At 42.0% G+C, this 17,483-nt stretch overlaps 1 protein-coding gene across 4 annotated transcripts in view; it reads left to right on the forward strand.

The window, feature by feature from the left end:
• NHEJ1 (non-homologous end joining factor 1) overlaps positions 1-17,483 on the forward strand; it is a 113,229-nt gene that overhangs the window by 92,512 nt on the left and 3,234 nt on the right. The gene's annotated exons all lie outside the window — the stretch shown is intronic.

Raw genomic sequence — 17,483 nt, forward strand, 5'->3', positions numbered from 1 at the left:
AAGCAGTAGGATGGGAGTATTTTATGTTTGTTCATTGTAATTTTTCAATTCACTTTTGATATTTTTATAGTTCTTTTCCATTTACAGTGTTATAGTCAATTATATGTATTGTCTTCTTGGCTCTGTTTACTTCATTCTGCATTGATTCATATCAATTTTTCCATGCTTCTCTGTATTCATCATATTTGCCATTCCTTACAACACAGTATATTCCATTACATTCATGTACTACAATTTGTTTAGCCATTATCTATCAAAGGCATTCTATTTCATATACATTCTTTACTGTCACAAAAGTGCTGCTATAAATATATTGGTGTATATGGCATTTGGCCCATTCTTAAAGTGTCTCTGGCTTTGTGTAGTATCTGTGTGCTTAATTTCCATTGGCACAGCCTTTGAGAACTCGGGATAGCTTTTCCATTGTAATGAAGCATTGGAAGAGTACTCTCTATTAAGTGGAATATATAATTAACCATAGCAGCCCCTTCCCAACCCTGCCAGATAAGTTATTTACTTAGTTTGACTGAATCTTTCAGTTTCCTTCCTTGCTCCCCAACCCGCCCCCCTAGCATCATGCAGTTCCATGGTTCTGGTGGTTGGCCCCTGATATTTGTGGTGCCTACCTTTTGTCTCTTCCCTGGCTAATATCTGGGCTTCCCTTTCCTTAATTATCTCTTTATGGCTTTGGGTCATTTAATTTTCTGAATTCTTCATGTCTTCCTAAGACTTCAGTTGCTTTTACATCACTTCTGGGAGAGGCTAACCTGAGGAATGAGTCCAGGATTCCATTCATTTCAGAGTCACCACAACTGGGTTTCCTCTCAGCATCATTTTCTCCTGGGAACATTTCCAAGGCTATCCTTACTCTCTAGGATACTTTTCATGGGCTGAAGAGGAGGGTAATGATCTGGTCTTTAGGTGGCAGTTTTTCCATTTTTCCTGCTACCTTTTCTTACGTAACATCTGATTACTATCTTGCCTATTCTAGTGAGTTTTTTGGCTTTATTTCTTTCTTCTCTTATACTTGGAAAAATATGTGGCTTTTTTTGAGAGACCCATAAATATGAGTGCCATTTGCTCTTATTTCTTCCTTTTTCAAAGAACTCTTGATGTCTCAGACTGTAGTCAAGAGGGATCCCCCACAAGGCTTATTCCACCTTTCTTGAGCCTTATGCTCCAGAGAACACCCACAAATGTCCTATACATAAGTTTTATCTCTACCTGTTTCTGTTGTCATGTTTTAGTATCTGAAACTGGTAGATTAACTGCGTGTTAAATTTTTTTCTTTTGGGCATCATAGTGCAAAGAATGCTGGACTTGGAGTCAGTAGAGACTCCTGCTCTTAACATTAGTTGGGTGACCATGGACAAGTCATTTAACTTCTTTGAGTGTATGCCTTTATCTGTAAAATGAGGATAATAATACCTGCAATCTGTACCTCAAAAGGTTTGTTTTGGGGCAGCTAGGTGGCTCAGTGGATAGAGCACGGGCCCTGAAGTCAGGAGGACCTGAGTTCAAATCTGGCCTCAGACCAAACACTTGACACTTACTAGCTGTGTGACCCTGGGCAAGTCACTTAACCCCAACTGCCTAAATAAATAAATTTTTTAAAAAAAGGCTTGTGTTGAGGTTCAGATGAGATGATAAACTTTGTAAAGCTTCAAGTACTTTATAAATGTGAGTTACTTTTGTCAATCCTTCCAAGCAAGAGGGTCTTCAGCTTTCTGTTGAATGTGGAGTTTGTCCCTCAGTTTTAGAAGCAGGGCCTCTGACAATTCAGCTTTAACTATGTTTGTATTGACTTTATATTCCTCAGGACCCTGTTTCAGTTCCCAAGCTAAAGAGATTTAGAGTTATTCAATCAGTAATACTATTGAAGGACCACTTTTTAAAATTACATTTTTTCAGGTAATTATTTTTTCCTTTGAAAAAAAGATTTTTTATTGATACTTTAGTTTTTACATCATGTATATTCCCCCCTTCCCAGAGAGCCATCCCTTATAACAAAGATTTTTTTTTAAAAAAGAAAAAAAATTAGCAAAACTAATCAGTGCATTGAAAAATCTGACATTAGACACAATGTTCCACACCTGTAAACCCTTACATCTGCAAAGCAGCAGGGGGAGGTACCTTCTTATATCACTTGGAATGACCATTATGTGCAGGGCATTGTATCTTATCATTTAGAGAGCCCTTGCTGAGAACTGGTGGTTAGGCAGAGGGACCTACTAGATATAAGTCACTGGTAACAGTGAAAACTTATTGTCTTTTAATCCCAATGGCAGGCATCTATAGTCATCCCATCTATCCAGCTTCTTGAAGGGAATTGGAGAAGATATCATAGATGCTTGATGTTTGGAATTAATCATGAAATTGGGAATAAAAGCTTTGGGTCTTGATTACCAGCCTAGAACTCTATATATTGTCCCATTGATACCTGTCATCTTTAATGGAAGTGCTCCACCTGGCCCCTTTTTTCTCACACATTTTGCCAAAAGCCACCTAAGTGGCTTATTCACTAGTAACTAAGAAAGGAGGAAAGCTACCTGATTAATATTCTCCTTCTCCTCCCTATCTAGGGTACCTCGAGGAATCTTTCTTGGAAGGGACACATTCAGCCTCTGTGTCTGTTGGCCTGGCTTTCATTTGTCCCACACTCCTTTGCTCAGATGCCCTACTGCTCAAGCTGTAGACTTTTGGGGGGTTTGCTGTTCTCTGAAATGGGGATAAGAGAGAAATAAAATTCCTCTCCCACCCATTTTCTCTGCTTTGATGAGTAGAGGGCCAATCATCTGACAAGAGTGTTTTATTGTCAACAGGTGTCCAGGATGCCCTGTAACCAGAGCCTGGACGCAGTCCTTTACTCATCCCCTCACCTGAAGATGAACCCTGGGGCAGTTATTCTGCTGCCTAGGGTCAGCATGGAGTCAGGGCTATCTGCTTCTGCCCCCAGGCTGGATAGGTCCCCTGTGAATCTAAGGGTAGTGGTTAGTCAAAACAGCAGAGCAACTACTTCCAGCATGGATAGGTGGACTTTATCAATAGTAAATTCTACATTCATGACCAGCACATGGTTTCCTCCCTCATAAAACCTGGAGTGAAGAAGGCATTTGGTATACTTTATCCAGAGATGATTTAGGCATTAGAAATAGGTCAGATCAAGTGGGTCACATCAGGAAGGAAAAACATTCAGTTGAGAAACCAAAGAACTAAAGAATAATTCCTACTCTTGAGTCTCAAACAAGTGCTCATCCAGAAGGGAGAGAAAGAAGCACAACTCCCTCAGGCATTTTTCCCCCCTAGGAGGTCCTGCCCTTTGGCTTGTTAATTGGAAGTCACTTTTCCCTTTGTGCCTCTCTTATAACCTAGTTATCATCCTCATCTGCTTGCCATAATTCTAGGTTAAACCAGAATTAAAGCACACATCCCATATGTGCTTTCTCCTTGTCCTCAGTGTTTTCTGGAAGCTCCATAGTCCCTTAGTTAGGCCTGTTCAACTTTGACTAACTTCCCCGGGGCTCTGGAATGCAGGGCAGCCATTGGCATGAATCCAGCCCAAACACTCTGCCCAGTGGGCTGGGCAGAAGTCGATAAGAATGAGCACTTTGAAAATACACAATCTGGCTCAGGCAGCAGGTAACTCCTGTGTAACCACTGACCTTCTAGTTCTCTGACCTCCTTAACCCCTGACTACCTAGCTCTTCTAATCTTCTTATTGACTTGGAAGTTAGCTACTTATTTTAAATTTATTTCTTACCACTCCTCCCTGATCCTACAAAAGCTTCTTTGCCCATTTCTTTGGATGGTGGCATCAAATGGGGTGCTTGGTCTCTACATACAGCTAGCTTAATCTTACTGAGAGCATAGGTGTGGACATGTGTTGATTTGGTAGGCTTTATATACTTTGGTCTCTGTAGCAACTGCAGATTTTAGTCTCAACTTCAAGGAATTTTTCATTGTTTTATTTAGATTGTTGATTTGATTTTGTTTTTAGTTGATTTTCTTTTGATGATTGAGAAATGTTGAACAACTCTAAAAAGAGCATTCCAGAGACCATAACCCCCTAGCTCTCATATATTTTTAACCTTTCTGCCTTGCCCACAAGGGCTTAATAATCTAATGAGAGGAGAAGCCAGACAAACATCAGGGACAGCATAGTGGGAGTTAGAGAAGTAAGCACTCCATGTAGCAGTCAAGGTTACCCACTGCTTCTCCCCATTTGCTTTTTACCTAATTTAAGATGCTCTCCTGGCTGAACTTTGAACAGGTTTGGTTTCTTTTGCTGGCTAATTGAGCTTCTCTTGATAACTTCTGCAGACTTAAGAATCTGTAATGGTTTTGACGGTACTGTGACATAGATAACCATCTTATGCCATTTTGTTATTGTGCCTTATGCTTACATGTGTAGTTTTGAGCTACATTTTGGGTTTGACTTTAACAGGCAAGGTATAGAATGGCCCCTAATTACTCAGAGAGTTTAACATCATCATCATCATCATCATTCCACTTACTAAGGCCTCTCTTAGCTTCAGGAATTGCTAAGAGCTATGGAATTTACAGAATTCAGATTAGTCATAGCCTAGGACTTTAAAAAGGTTATAATCTAGTGGGAAGATGATAGTCACAGGTACACAGAGATACACTATAAATGCTTGGGTTGGTTAGGTTGGTTACTTAGAAAGTGGTATTAATGAACCAAAAATCACTGGCTTCTTTCTCAAATTTACTTGGTGGCTTTGCTATTCCTTCAGCACTATGGCTATAGACTAAACTAAAATCCTGCCCAGCTATCTAGCTAATGTGTGCTATTAATCATCAAAGGGACAAAGCAGGCAAGTATGAATGGACCATTCCTGCTATCAGTAGAATTCATTCAAGGCATGAATCCTACTGATAGTGAATTCAGTTCTACAGGCATTTTTTAAGCTCCTGCTATTTGCAAAGTAATATGAATGAAAAGCTCTGGGTATACAGTAACAAAAATGAAAAACATCTTTATATAGAATATAATAAGTATATAGAGATTATATACAGGATGTAAGTACTATATTAACATCTGTATATACAGTAGGGGAATAAAATGGCCATATTGGGTGCTATGGGTTAGTAATTAGCTATGGACAATTCTGGGGTAAACAGGGAACATTTCTTGGGGAAAATGAATTTTGAGTCACTTTACATAGCTGCTAAATTGATTTTCCTAACCTACAAATCCAATCATGTCATTCCCATAGTACGTATACTCCGATGGCTCCCGTTGATCCCAGGGTCAAATATAAACTACTGTATTAGGGATTTAAAGACTTTCACAATCAAAATCAAAATACCTAAGCTAACAAAGGACCAAGTAAATATCTTAAATAATCAAAACTCAGAAAAAAAAACCTGATTGTAATTGAACTACCAAACAGGAAAAAAATCCTAGTTGTGATAGATTTATAGAATTCTATCATAGCTTTAAAGAACAATTAGTGCAAATACTGTACAAATTATTCTCAAAAATTGAAAAAGAAAGCAACTGACCAGATTCCTTTTATGAGATGTAGTCTTAATATATAAACCAGGAAAGCATAAAACACAGGACTTTTGACCCATACAGGTAATGAATGTTGGTTCAAAAGTTTTAAATAAAATCCTGTAAAACAGACTACAGCAATTAATCAAGAAATGATTCATTATGACTTATACGTGGGATGCAAGGATGGTTCAACATCAGGAAAACAATCAGCATATGTATATTAAAAAATAAAAACATTTAAAGCCACATAATTATCTCAGTAGATTCAAAAAGTCTTTTGACAAAGTACAACACTTATTTAAGCTAAAAACCCTGTAAAGTATAGGTGCAGGGGTGGGGAACCTGTGACCTCAAGGCCACATGTGGCCCTCTAGGGCTTCAAGTGGAGCCCTTTGACTGAATCTAAACTTTTGTTCTGTGAAGTTTGGATTCAGTCAAAAGGCTGCACTTGAGGACCTAGAGGGTCACTTGTGACCTTGAGGCCAAAGGTTCACCACCCCTGGGAGGGACCTTTTTTAATATAAAAACTATCTCAAAGCAAGCATGATATGCAGTGGGGATACACTACAGACTTTCCCAGTAAATAGAGGAATAAAGCAAAGATGCCCACTCTCCCCACTATTATTTGGTATAGTTCTGGAAATACTGGCAATGTATAGCAATAAGACTAGGAGAAACAAATAAAAGTACCTCTATTTGTTTAGTTAGAAAATCCTAGGGCATCAGCAAAGATACTAATTGAGACAATAACTTCAGCAAAATTGGAGGCTACAAAATAAACCCTCAAAAATCCATTTTCAGATAATTGCAAAATGCATAAAACATTCAGGAATAATCTACTAAAGTACACAACATCCTTGTCTAGATTCAACTACAAAGTGCTCCTTAAAGAAATGAAGAACTACTTAGATAGCTGGAGGAGTATTCAGTGTCTGTGAACACTGGAACATGCCAATGTAATAACAATAATACCAAAGTTGGTTTATAGTTTTAATGTTATATCAATCAAATCATCATAGGGATACTTTACAAAACTTGATAAAGTAATGCCCAAATTCATTTGGAAAAATAAAAGATCTAGAATATCAAGAGAAATAATAAAGGAGATGGAGAAGAAGGAGGATTAGTATTTCCAGACCTCAAACTATATTACAAAACAGCAGTCATTAAAACCATCTGGAATTGGTTAAACAATAGCGAAGTGCATCAGACCAGACAGGGGGAATCAGAAACAATGGAACTCAATAACAGAGTATGTGATAAACTAGAAAACATAAATTACCCTATTTGATAAAAACTGCTGGGAAAATTAGAGAGCAATCTGGTAGAAATTATGCTTAGATCAATCCATTAGACCATATTCTGGAATATATTTTAAATGGATAAGCAATCTTAATATTAATGATCATTCTACAGAAAAATTAGAAGAAAAGCAGGTAGCTAGTATATAATGATGCCCAGCCTGGTCTTGCCACCTGTAGAGAACAGCGATGTGCCATAGTAATGGGTTGCCCTACTATTGATATAATGTCAGCTAAGGTATTTGAAAAATAAGGGATGGTGGTAAGTGCTAGATCCTAAAAGTCTTCTTGCAATCCATGTGCAGTGCTCTGAAGTAAGAGGTTGTTGTCCTAGATTTCACCACCATTAAATGTGAGCTTCCACTGAGGGTGATTTCATTATACTAATTAAGTATAGGAAAGGTCCTTGCCCTAATGGGCAGATTCACATATATATATATATATATATATATATGTATGTATGTATGTATATATGTATATATGTGTGTATATGTGTATGTATATATATGTATGTATGTATGTATGTATATATATGGTTAATGTGTGTTTATACTTCTTCTAACTTGTGACCTGAATTAGGGAGTTTGGTGTAGATATACTCAAAGAACTATTCCCTGAGGAAACGGCTGGTTTTCTGTCTAAATGCACAATGACTAATTTGTCTAGAGCTAAAAAATCTGAAATGCTTATTCTTCTCATTTCACTCATTCTTCTGCCATTTCTTTAAGCCCCACATTCACCTAACAGTTCCTCTAATGAGTAAAAATGACAAAAGATGGTAGTAGGAGGGCTCATGGAAAGACAAGCACATTAATGCCTTGGTAGTTGGGCTGTGAATCAGTGTAACCATTCGGGGAAAGCAAGTTGGAATTATGCAAATAAAATGGCCAAAATGTCCCAGAGGCTCCATCTTTGACCCAGAGATTCCACTGCTAGACATATACCCAGAGGAGGTCATTGGTAAGAAGAAAGTCCGTACCCCCCCAAAAAAAATAATAAGGGCAGCTAGGTGGCGCAGTGGATAGAGCACTGACCTTGGAGTCAGAAGGACCTGAGTTCAAATCTGGCCTCAGACACATAACACTTACTAGCTGTGTGACCCTGGGCAAGTCACTTAACCCCATTTCCTCACCCCCCAAAAAAATGAAGGAAAGAAAAAAGTCCCCACATACATCAAAATATTCACAGCAGTACTTTTTGTGGTAGCAAAGATCTAGAAACAGAGTAGATGCCCATCAACTGAGGAATGGCTAAACAAATTATGGTACATGAATGTAATAGAATATTACTGTGCTGTAAGAAATGAATATGATAAATAGAGAGTAGCATGGAAAGACTAATATGAATGGATACAAAGTGAAGTAAACAGTCAAGAAAACAATATACATAATGATTGCAAGAATGTTATTGGAAAGAACAATAACCATAAGATCAAAATTAATATTGCAAAATTACAAAAAGCAAACATGGCTTTAGATGAGAGATATGAGAAAACATTTCCTTTAACCCATTTGCAGAAATAGGGGTCTATGGGTATGGAGATTACTGTATTTTTTTTCCATGAGTTGATTAGTTTTGCTGCTTTTTTTTCAGCAAATTCTTTTTAAAATATACTTTGTTATTAAAAATGGCTCACTGGAAAGGAGGAAGGGGGGAGGCATACAGATAGAAATGTAGATGATGTAAAAAAATAAAAGATATTAGTAAAAATTTATTTAAAAAAAAACAGTATGTCCATGATTATCAACTGACTTGAAAACTAAGCTATCTCATGCTTAGAGTTGTACTTTCTGGTTTTCTTTACTTTCTCTCCCAGGTTGGGGCAGGCAGAAATTACTATAGAACCCAAGACACCTATTGTGGGGGAGCAATTTTACAGATGGAATGTAAAGACTGAGGAAATGGGGCTTAAATAGATCTAATACCTGGCCATGCAGTCCCCCACAGGAGATCTGGAGTTCAGGACATGTCATCTTTTGCTTTCTAACCAGCTGCCCTAACACTTCCAGGGTGACATTTCTCAGATTGCGAATATTTTCCTTCACAACTTCCTTCCACATTTCCTGAAGCCTGGCCATTAATGCTAACATGGTTTGAATCGATGATGTTTTGGGCCATTGGGACAATGGTGCTTTCCTCATCTCTTCTAATCTAATACATAGTTTGGAATCTGTGGAAATGCATTCACCACACCCAGGATTCAGTCTCCTTATCTTTGCTTGGGCATGATTCACTTCTGAGATGGGACCCGGTAACTGTGGAAATGTAGGTTTAAAGTTGAATTGAGAGGTCAGTTGTAGAACCAAACAAAGCTGAAACATCTCACCCAATTTCTGTGGCTTGAGATTTCCAAGGATGTGTTCAGAATTTGTTTAGCTACTTTTACTGTCTGCCAGTCCTGGGGGGAAAAATTCAACAACAAACTGCTTCTTGGCCTAGAGGGCATTCAACAGAATATTTTTGCTACAGACTAATGAAGTGCCAGTATCCCCAGACCTCATCAGGTTGTCCCTAACAGAAAGCTGGGTTTGGGATGAAGTCAGGCACAAGAAACAGCTGCCCAAGGAGAAGCCCAACATATTGAACTTGGAAGGTTTGAGAGTTCAACACTGCCAAACTCAGTTTACTCCTTCCTTAAGGGATTGCAGGGAGGCCCTAAAACTCTCTTGAGCACCATGGTGGGGGTGGGAGGGCATGAGGAGGGGTAGCACCATTTACTGGCCCAGCTCCTGACCACATGCACTTTTGCCACCAGATTTAAATGAATTTGAGAGGGAAAAGATTTATAGAAATGGCTTTGGGGTGGGCTTAGGTTAAGCACTGCTGGCTTTCTCTGGCTCAGTATCAACTCTAGGTCTGTCTGCTATCAGTAAGCATTGGGATTTGCAGGTGCTAGAAGAAAAAGTCCTCAGAGCCCCAGCTTCTCTCTTGTGCTCTGGAGGTGACTGCCAGCTTTCTTCTCTTATCTGACAGACTACTCAGTGGGAGCAGGAAGGCTCAGCCCCCATCAAAGGTTACGATGAGGAAGGTATGTTGTTGTTGTTTAGTTGTGCCCAACTCTCTGTGACCCCATTTAGGGTTTTCTTGGTAAAGATACTGGGGTAGTTTGTCATTTCCTTCTCCAGCTCATTTTACAGATGAGGAAACTGAGGCAAACAGAGTCAAGTGACTTACCAAGAGTCACACAGCTAATAAGTGTCTGAGGCCAGATTTGAATTCCGGAAGAGGAGTCTTCCTGATTCCAGGCCTGGCGCTCTGTCCACAGGTTGAGGTTGACCTTAACTTGTGCCAGGCCATTCCTCTCTCCTCCACCCCTGCCCAGGCCATTCAGTGGCAGAGCTGAGATTGAAGCTCAGAGTCCTAAAATCATATCTAACTACTTAACCTTGATCCCCAAAGGCTTTATGTTTAGAAGTGCCACTGGTAAATCTATTTCCTTAGTTCCATATGTACTTAGAGTTTTTTGTGTCATGCCTGCCTTGTCTTCTTTCTTCTTTTTTTCTCCCCTCCCTCTCCTTTCTATATATCTTTTCTCTTTGTCTCCACTCAGTTTTCTCCATTGCTAATAGTTGCTGTTTCCTATGGGTCCTTGCTTTGACATTCTGTTCTATGAATGGGCAGAAATGAAAGATGCCATTGTATGGCCGGCCATGAGGTGGGGGGTGCTGGGGATATTCCTCTTCCTGATGACATCGGGTGTGGCCAAGATCATAACTCCACTTGGAGCGCTCCACGTTCAGGCAACCACATGTCTGCTGAGCCCTGTAAATGGCAGCCTGGCCCAAGGCAGAGCCTGGACCTGGTCCCAGAGTTAGGAATATAGTGAGCGGTAGGATGAAGTCGAGGGAGCGTGGGATCTCTTTCCTCCGGTCTTCGGGGCACCCTGCTTGGCCGGGACTGTCACTGTGGGAACTGCAGTGCTTTGCACCCTCTAGGATAGAACAGGATTTCTCAGGGTGGGAAGGGCCGGTGTGTCGCACCTGGTGGCAGAGAAACTGCCATACGCTGTGTTCCCAGCTGTCAGGCGTGTAATTTGGGGCGAAAGAGAATCCTCTTGTGGTGGCGATGTTCCCGAGCACCCCGGCAACTCCCTTAAATCACCCTGCAAGCCACAAGGCCAGCTGCCTTCCCCCTTCCCTCCACAGATCACTGCTGATGGTTCTGCCCCCACCATTGGCCTCCCTTCAGACAAGCCTTCCCTTGCCTTATTCACCTTGGAGAAGGCATGCTGAGCTAGGCGATAGTGAGAGACTTCCAACTTCTCACCTCCCTGGTAAAGGAGCTGGAGCTCCCAATGACTTGGGGGAGGGGGAAGACTTCCTGTTCTTGGGAAAAGAAAACACTATTTGCCATTGCACTTGCTAGGAGGCCTGAAGAGCCTTCCTCACTTTCCCTTTGTCCCCCTCCTGCCTTGGGCTTTGTGCTAGGCCATGGTGGGCCAGGGACCCTTTGAGCTCTGCTCCTCCTTGGAGGGGTACATGTTGAGGGGAAGGAGAGACTTGTCAGGAATTTGGAAGGGTCACAGCTGGATCTGTTACCTTGAGAAGTTTCACCTTCTCTTTAAAGCTTCCCTGCACAGGCAGCCACCACAAAGGGTCCTTAGAAGAACAGCTTTCCCCTCCCCCACTCCCTTGGCTCTTATTTCTCTTTTGGGTAGAGCCTAGGGGTCTCCTGGTTATGACTGATGGACTCTGCTTGAAAAGGAGCTAACTTGTCTAGGATTTCTGCCTGTCCCTCAGGTGTGAGTACCCCATGTATTAATTTTTGTGAATTTTTAGACCCTCCTTTTAGACCAAGGGATGAAGTGCCAGGTCTGTCCTCTCTAGAGGGTATTTCTACTTTTATCTGACAGATCACTCAGGGGAGGCAGGAAGGAAAACAGCTTCCATCCCAGGTTGCTCTGAGGAAGAAAGAGGGTGTCTCTTCCCACCTCAAACCCCTGGGCTATTTGCAGGCCTGAGAGGGGAGGAAAGATGTGGAGACTTAGAAAAGAAGGCAGTCCCAGCTGTGTCTAGGAGAGGATGTAGCTCTGCTGACTAGTTGCAGCATGGTACTATGGGGGCAGCGGGGATTGGACAAGGAATCAAGATATGAGCCCCAGTCCTGATTCTGTCACTAATACCCTATTAGGTTGGGCAAATCTCTTAACCTCTGTGGGCCTTAATGTAGTTTTTGTTGGGTGAAAGGATCGGAGACTAGACGAGCTTCTTAAGTTCATTCCCTCTCAAAAATTTTATTGTTCTAATTCAGGTCTTCTTCTTTTGTTCTTTCCTCCCTAACTCTACCTCTGTGATCTTTGGCTGAGAAACCTGGGTGGTGAGGCTTCCCCTGATTCATGCAAATTAGAATAATACCGGTAGGATCTGGGCTTTCTGTCATAATTTCTTAAGCTATGCCCTTATTATTTCTATTACATTTTCTTCACAGTTCCTGTGAAAGAACTGTAGAAGGTTGCAGAATAATCCTATTTTGTAGGGAATGAACCTAAAATCCAGAAAGAGATCCAGTGGTTGGCTGGGGTCTCTGCAAGATAGATCTCCTCAGTCTGTCTAGCTCCTAAATCACTAAACTAAGGCTTCAGATCACTTCAGTCTTTGCAATGAGGAAGCCCAGAACTCAGAAATGCTTAGGAGCTGGAAGTGTATTGTGGTGATTATTTCGTCGCCATCAGATGACATGTTGAGGACAGCAGTATCAAAGCCAATTAAGCAGAGGCAGTCTGTGCTCTGGGCCCTGAGACTGTGTTAGGCAGACCCAAACAAATCTAAACTAGACCAAACATAGAAGCGCCATCTGTCTGTCTTGTTTCTTGTGTGTAGCTCCTCAAGGGCAGAATATCTTGTATACATGGGGTATGACACCCAGGTCATCAAGGTTTCCGATCATTGAAATGGCCAGTAGGAATGAATGGAGTAAATCCTGCAGGGCAGTGTGGATCAGAACATCTCTGGGATTCATCAAGAGTCCTATCGAGAAAGTTGCTCTTGAAGAGAAGAAAGGAAGGGAAAGAGGGCAGGTTAGGACTCAAAAAGATCTTTGGAGGACATTAAAATAACCTACCTCCCCCTTTTCCTCTGCCTTTCTAAGTTCTAACCATGAGGCCCAGAATTCAATTCAGTGAGAATTTGTTAAATGCCTCCTGTTAAAAGTCAGACATCATGCAATGAGAATGCAAAGCACAAGCACCAGAGATAAATATGAAGACAAAACGAAATGGTCTCTCCCCTCAGTGACTTCTTCAACAAGCACCTACTGTGTACTGGGCACATCACTGGGATCCAGGGATACAGAGACAAAAATGCACGGTCTCTATGCTGAAGAATATTCTGAACTGGAAGAATATTCTCTAAAAATATGTCCTGATAATGTGAGGACTTCACCTGTGACATATTGCTGGCATATAGTCTCCACTAGGCAGACTGTACCCCAACCGTGGGACTTAAGGAGCTTTATGGGAAGAGTAGAACTGGTTAGTCAAAGAAGTGAAATGGACCAGGGAATAGGGTGAGGATTGGACTAATGTGTAGTGATGGTTTGAGGTAGGCAGTTATCATTACAGAATACCCAATATTATTTCTGTAACATCTACCGGTGTTGTGACTCCCTTCTCAGGCCTTAGCTAGATTCTGTGTCTAGACCCTGTATTCCCCCTTTACCCTAGAGTGTCAGTAGAGGAGATAATTAGGTCAAAGAATATATCGGACATTAATATCTTTGTGCCAGCACAGCATTCAGGATGTGCTAATATTCCTAGTCCCGATTAGCACTGAGGTAGGGCCACACATTTGTCCCAGTCATCCAGTCATCCTTTTCCTGTGGAAAATATTCTTTCTTGGCTTTCCCTTTTAATTAAAAAATTTGGGGATCCTCTCTTTGGGGGATAGTTCTGAACATTACCAAATAGTTTTATGAGAGGGAGAGGACACTTTTGATGCTTTTTCTTGAGTGTCTGGACATATTTTCTCTGTGTGTGTGTGTGTGTGTGTGTGTGTGTGTGTGTGTGTGTGTGTGTTGGGGGCTGGGATTTCCCTTCAAATTTGTTGCCTAAACTTACACTTAGTAATTTATGTGATTAGCATGGGCCTAGGGTTCCCCTAGATTACCTTTCCTGTTGAGCCTATGGATCTTCCCTTTAATAAACCTTTTAGCATCAAGGATATTTATTTTGTGCCCTAGAAGGTATGAAGTACACTCCCAATCTCCATTTTGATAGTTTGTCTTAGTGGACTCCCCAAATCATAGGATTTAGAATTGTCAAGTATCTTAGAGATCAACCAACCTTAGAGTCCAACCCCCTCATTTTGTGAGTGAGTAAACTGAGGCCCAGAGACAGGAAGTAACTTGCCCAAGGTCATAAAGATAATAATAAAGATTTGAGTCTAAATTTGAATCCAGTCCTCTGAGTCCAAATCCAGTTCTATCCTATGATGCCTCTCACCATTTTCCTTGTTTTCCCTACTCTTGTTTGAGAGCATGGTTTGAGGAAACCACAGAAAACCATGTAAAATATCAGTTATCTTCTCTTTCCTCAGAATAATTAAAGACAGGTGCCATAGTGGAAATTGCTTTTATCCTCAAGCAGGAAACTCCTAACTCTTTTAGGAAGGAATCGAGAGAGGTCTGCACTCTCAGCTTTCATTGAATTTTCTAACCCTATAGGAGAAAAAAAGTGGAGAAGGGCATCCCTTATCCTTGAGAAGGTCACATGATGGGGGTTCTTCCTTGGATGTTGGCTGTGGGATGTTGTGACTGTCTGTGCTGGGTCCTTGAGGGCTATGCCAAGGCTGGGGCAGGAGGAGAGATTGTTGGGGAGGAGCTGCTCAAGGCTGAGACTCAGCTGGGTTTCTCAGCTGGAGAACTCCATCCGTATCTTTTTTTTTTCTTTCTTTGTCTCTCCTGCTTGAAATATTACTCTCCCTAGGAGTATGGTAAATGACATAACAGGTTCCATACCATCATTGTCCTTGCCATACCTTACCCAGTGTTCTGAAGGCACTATCTCTGAGAACTTTGGGAACTTCTAGGAAGAGTAACCTCTTTGGGAATTTTCTGATTAAATGTAGTGGTTAAAAGTGGTCTGCTAAAGGCAGAGGTCTTTTGAGTGGTATCCTTGGAAGTCCTCCCTGCAAGAAATTAGTCTGGACACCAATAGAGATAGGAATGACTGCTGAATAGTAGTAGAGCTGAAACCCTTGGGTAGTAGGTGGACTTGAATAGCGGACTAGAAGGGGAGATAAGAGATTCCGTAGGATGTAAATGTCTGATTTTCCTAAAAGCCTTTCTCCAATAAAGCTGGGTCCAGAGTCCTTGTAGGATTAGAGATAGTGGAACATAGTACCTATTAAGCACACTGAGTGTTCACACTGAAGTGGGGAGGGCTATTAAAAATTCTAGGTGGATTGAGGAGATAAGAACTAATCAGAAAATTCTGAAAGAAATTGATAGCAGAATCCTGGAGAAAAGGTGTCTTTCTTTCTTTTTTTCACTCTGGCTGTATTAACATTAACTGGGGAAGCAGGCTGCATTTGACAACTGACTAGATCTGTGGAAAGAGTAGAGTATCACTAAGACGATGAGCACAGCTTTTGAGGGCCATGCCGTCTGGCTGAGCTAAGGTGCTTTCTCTTCTCTTTTCCCCCTCCCCACCTGGGCAGTGACCCGAATTGTGGCTGGTACACTTTGCTCCTTGCTCAGTCATTCTCGAGGCAGGGGGCACTGCTGTTTGCTTTTCTCTGAATCCTGACTCCAGCATTCTCCCTTTGATCTGTACCGACTGCCTCCGCCAAACTCTGCTATTGTCCTGCCTAGAAAGTTAATGTCTCTCTTTCCTAGGCTGAAGCTGTTGCTCTCACCTCTTGTGTAGCTTGTTCTTTAAACTTGGTCTCAGGGGTCAGTTATTCCAGGTAGAGGATAATAGAGTGATGCTCAGAGTGAGCGGCCTAATCTTGGTTACCTTTGGCTAGGTTATTTGTCCCCAAAGGAGGGCCAGATTGCTAGGACAACTTGTCTCTTTGAGGGAAATTTCTCATTCAGCTAATTAGTGTTATAGCCAGACGACTTTGAGTATATGTTTCAAGAACAGCATTCATGTGTGTGATGTAGGGTGGTTGGTGGGGGAGCATAGGGGATTGGTTAGCTTATCGATATGGCTTTAAAGTGTGACTCTACTGAATTCCTCAAACAGACCTCTGACTTCCTTTCCTCTGGGCCCTCTGGGAACGAGTACTCAGGGAGCAGTCAGGACAAGTGGAAAGAAGGGGAACATAAAAGGGAAAAACCCAAGGCAACAATTGTAGGACTAAACTAGTAGCCTTAGGAAAGGGGAGGAGGGAGGGCTAGCATGGAGGTTATGGGTTTGGACTCTGGCCCAGGGCAACCCTGGCTTCAGTGGCCTTTCATCTCTGACGTTTGGTTTCGAGGCCAAACACAGGGGCTGGGTAAAGATCATCCCAGGAACCTTTGAGACGGATTATTGAGGCCCCCAGCAGCTTTATGGATTTGCTTTGCTCTAAGAGGAGGGCAGAGGGAGAGTTGGCTCAAGGGTCTCAACTATTCTTACTAGGTAGGCTTTATCTGTCCTATTTGTTTACTCAGGACTGCCCATGCTAGGGAAGCTGTGTGTGAATGACTGAGGCATAGACCATACATATTGAAAAGTCTGGAGGAGAACCATGGAGATAGGAGTAGAGGCCAACCCTCGACCTCTTAGATAACAGAACCCTTTTGCTGAAGAATAGAGTGCCCCTTTGTGGGGAGGTGAAAGGGAGGGGGCAGAGGCCTTGGCCTGGGGAAGAGGATGTTTTAGGTCTAAAATAGGCATGGCCTAGGAATTCCCCTTCCCCATTTCAGTGCATTTCCCAGGGCCCCTGGAGGCAGGCTGCCAAGGGGAAGGGCTATTCCCTTTTAGTGTGAGTCTGGGTCAAAAGCATGACTTAGACTCCAGGCTTGTTTCCTAATCTCTAACTCCAGCCATTTAAAACTGCCTCTGCAGTGAAAAGTCCAAACCTGATAGAATCATACTTGGTGGGAGGGAACGACTGGCCAGAGTTTGTGTGGGTGGGTGGAGTAGGGGTTGGGGAATGGAGATGAGAGTGATGCTGTGTTTCCTGGTGATATCTCAAACCAGGTTCCTCAACCGCCTCTACCCTAGAAGGAAGTTGGATAAATTCCAAGAGATAGAGCTAAGTTTCTGATTCACAGAGGGTCACTTTGCCTTACTATTCTCCACTTCCTTCCTCTGCCCAGGCTTGGTTCCCAGGATCAATTATCCCCAGAACAGAGAGAATACTCACATTGCTTACTGGTGGGCCAGAAGGGTCTCTGTGCTGAGTCCCATGTGAGGTGGTAGTGAGGCTGCCCCCTTGGGCCCTGGCAGTTTGGCTGGGAGCCACAGTGTGTGTGCACAGCTGCAGAGGGAACAGCTTAGGGCCTGGCCAAGGATTTGGAGTTACTTGTAGTATTGGTAGGTGGGGTTGTATTGAGGAGATACCTAGGCATTAGCAAGAAAGCTTTTAGGGATGCTGACTTAGCCTAGGAAGAAGAGAGGACTTTGTATATGCTTTATCATGACCTCTATCTCTGCTACCATTCTGCTAGATGATGATGATGATGATGATGATGATGATGATGATGATGATGATGATGATGATGATGATGATGAT

Source organism: Vombatus ursinus, unplaced genomic scaffold, assembly GCF_900497805.2.
Source record: "Vombatus ursinus unplaced genomic scaffold, bare-nosed wombat genome assembly UNPS02014802.1, whole genome shotgun sequence".
NCBI classification, from domain to species: Eukaryota; Metazoa; Chordata; class Mammalia; order Diprotodontia; family Vombatidae; genus Vombatus; species Vombatus ursinus.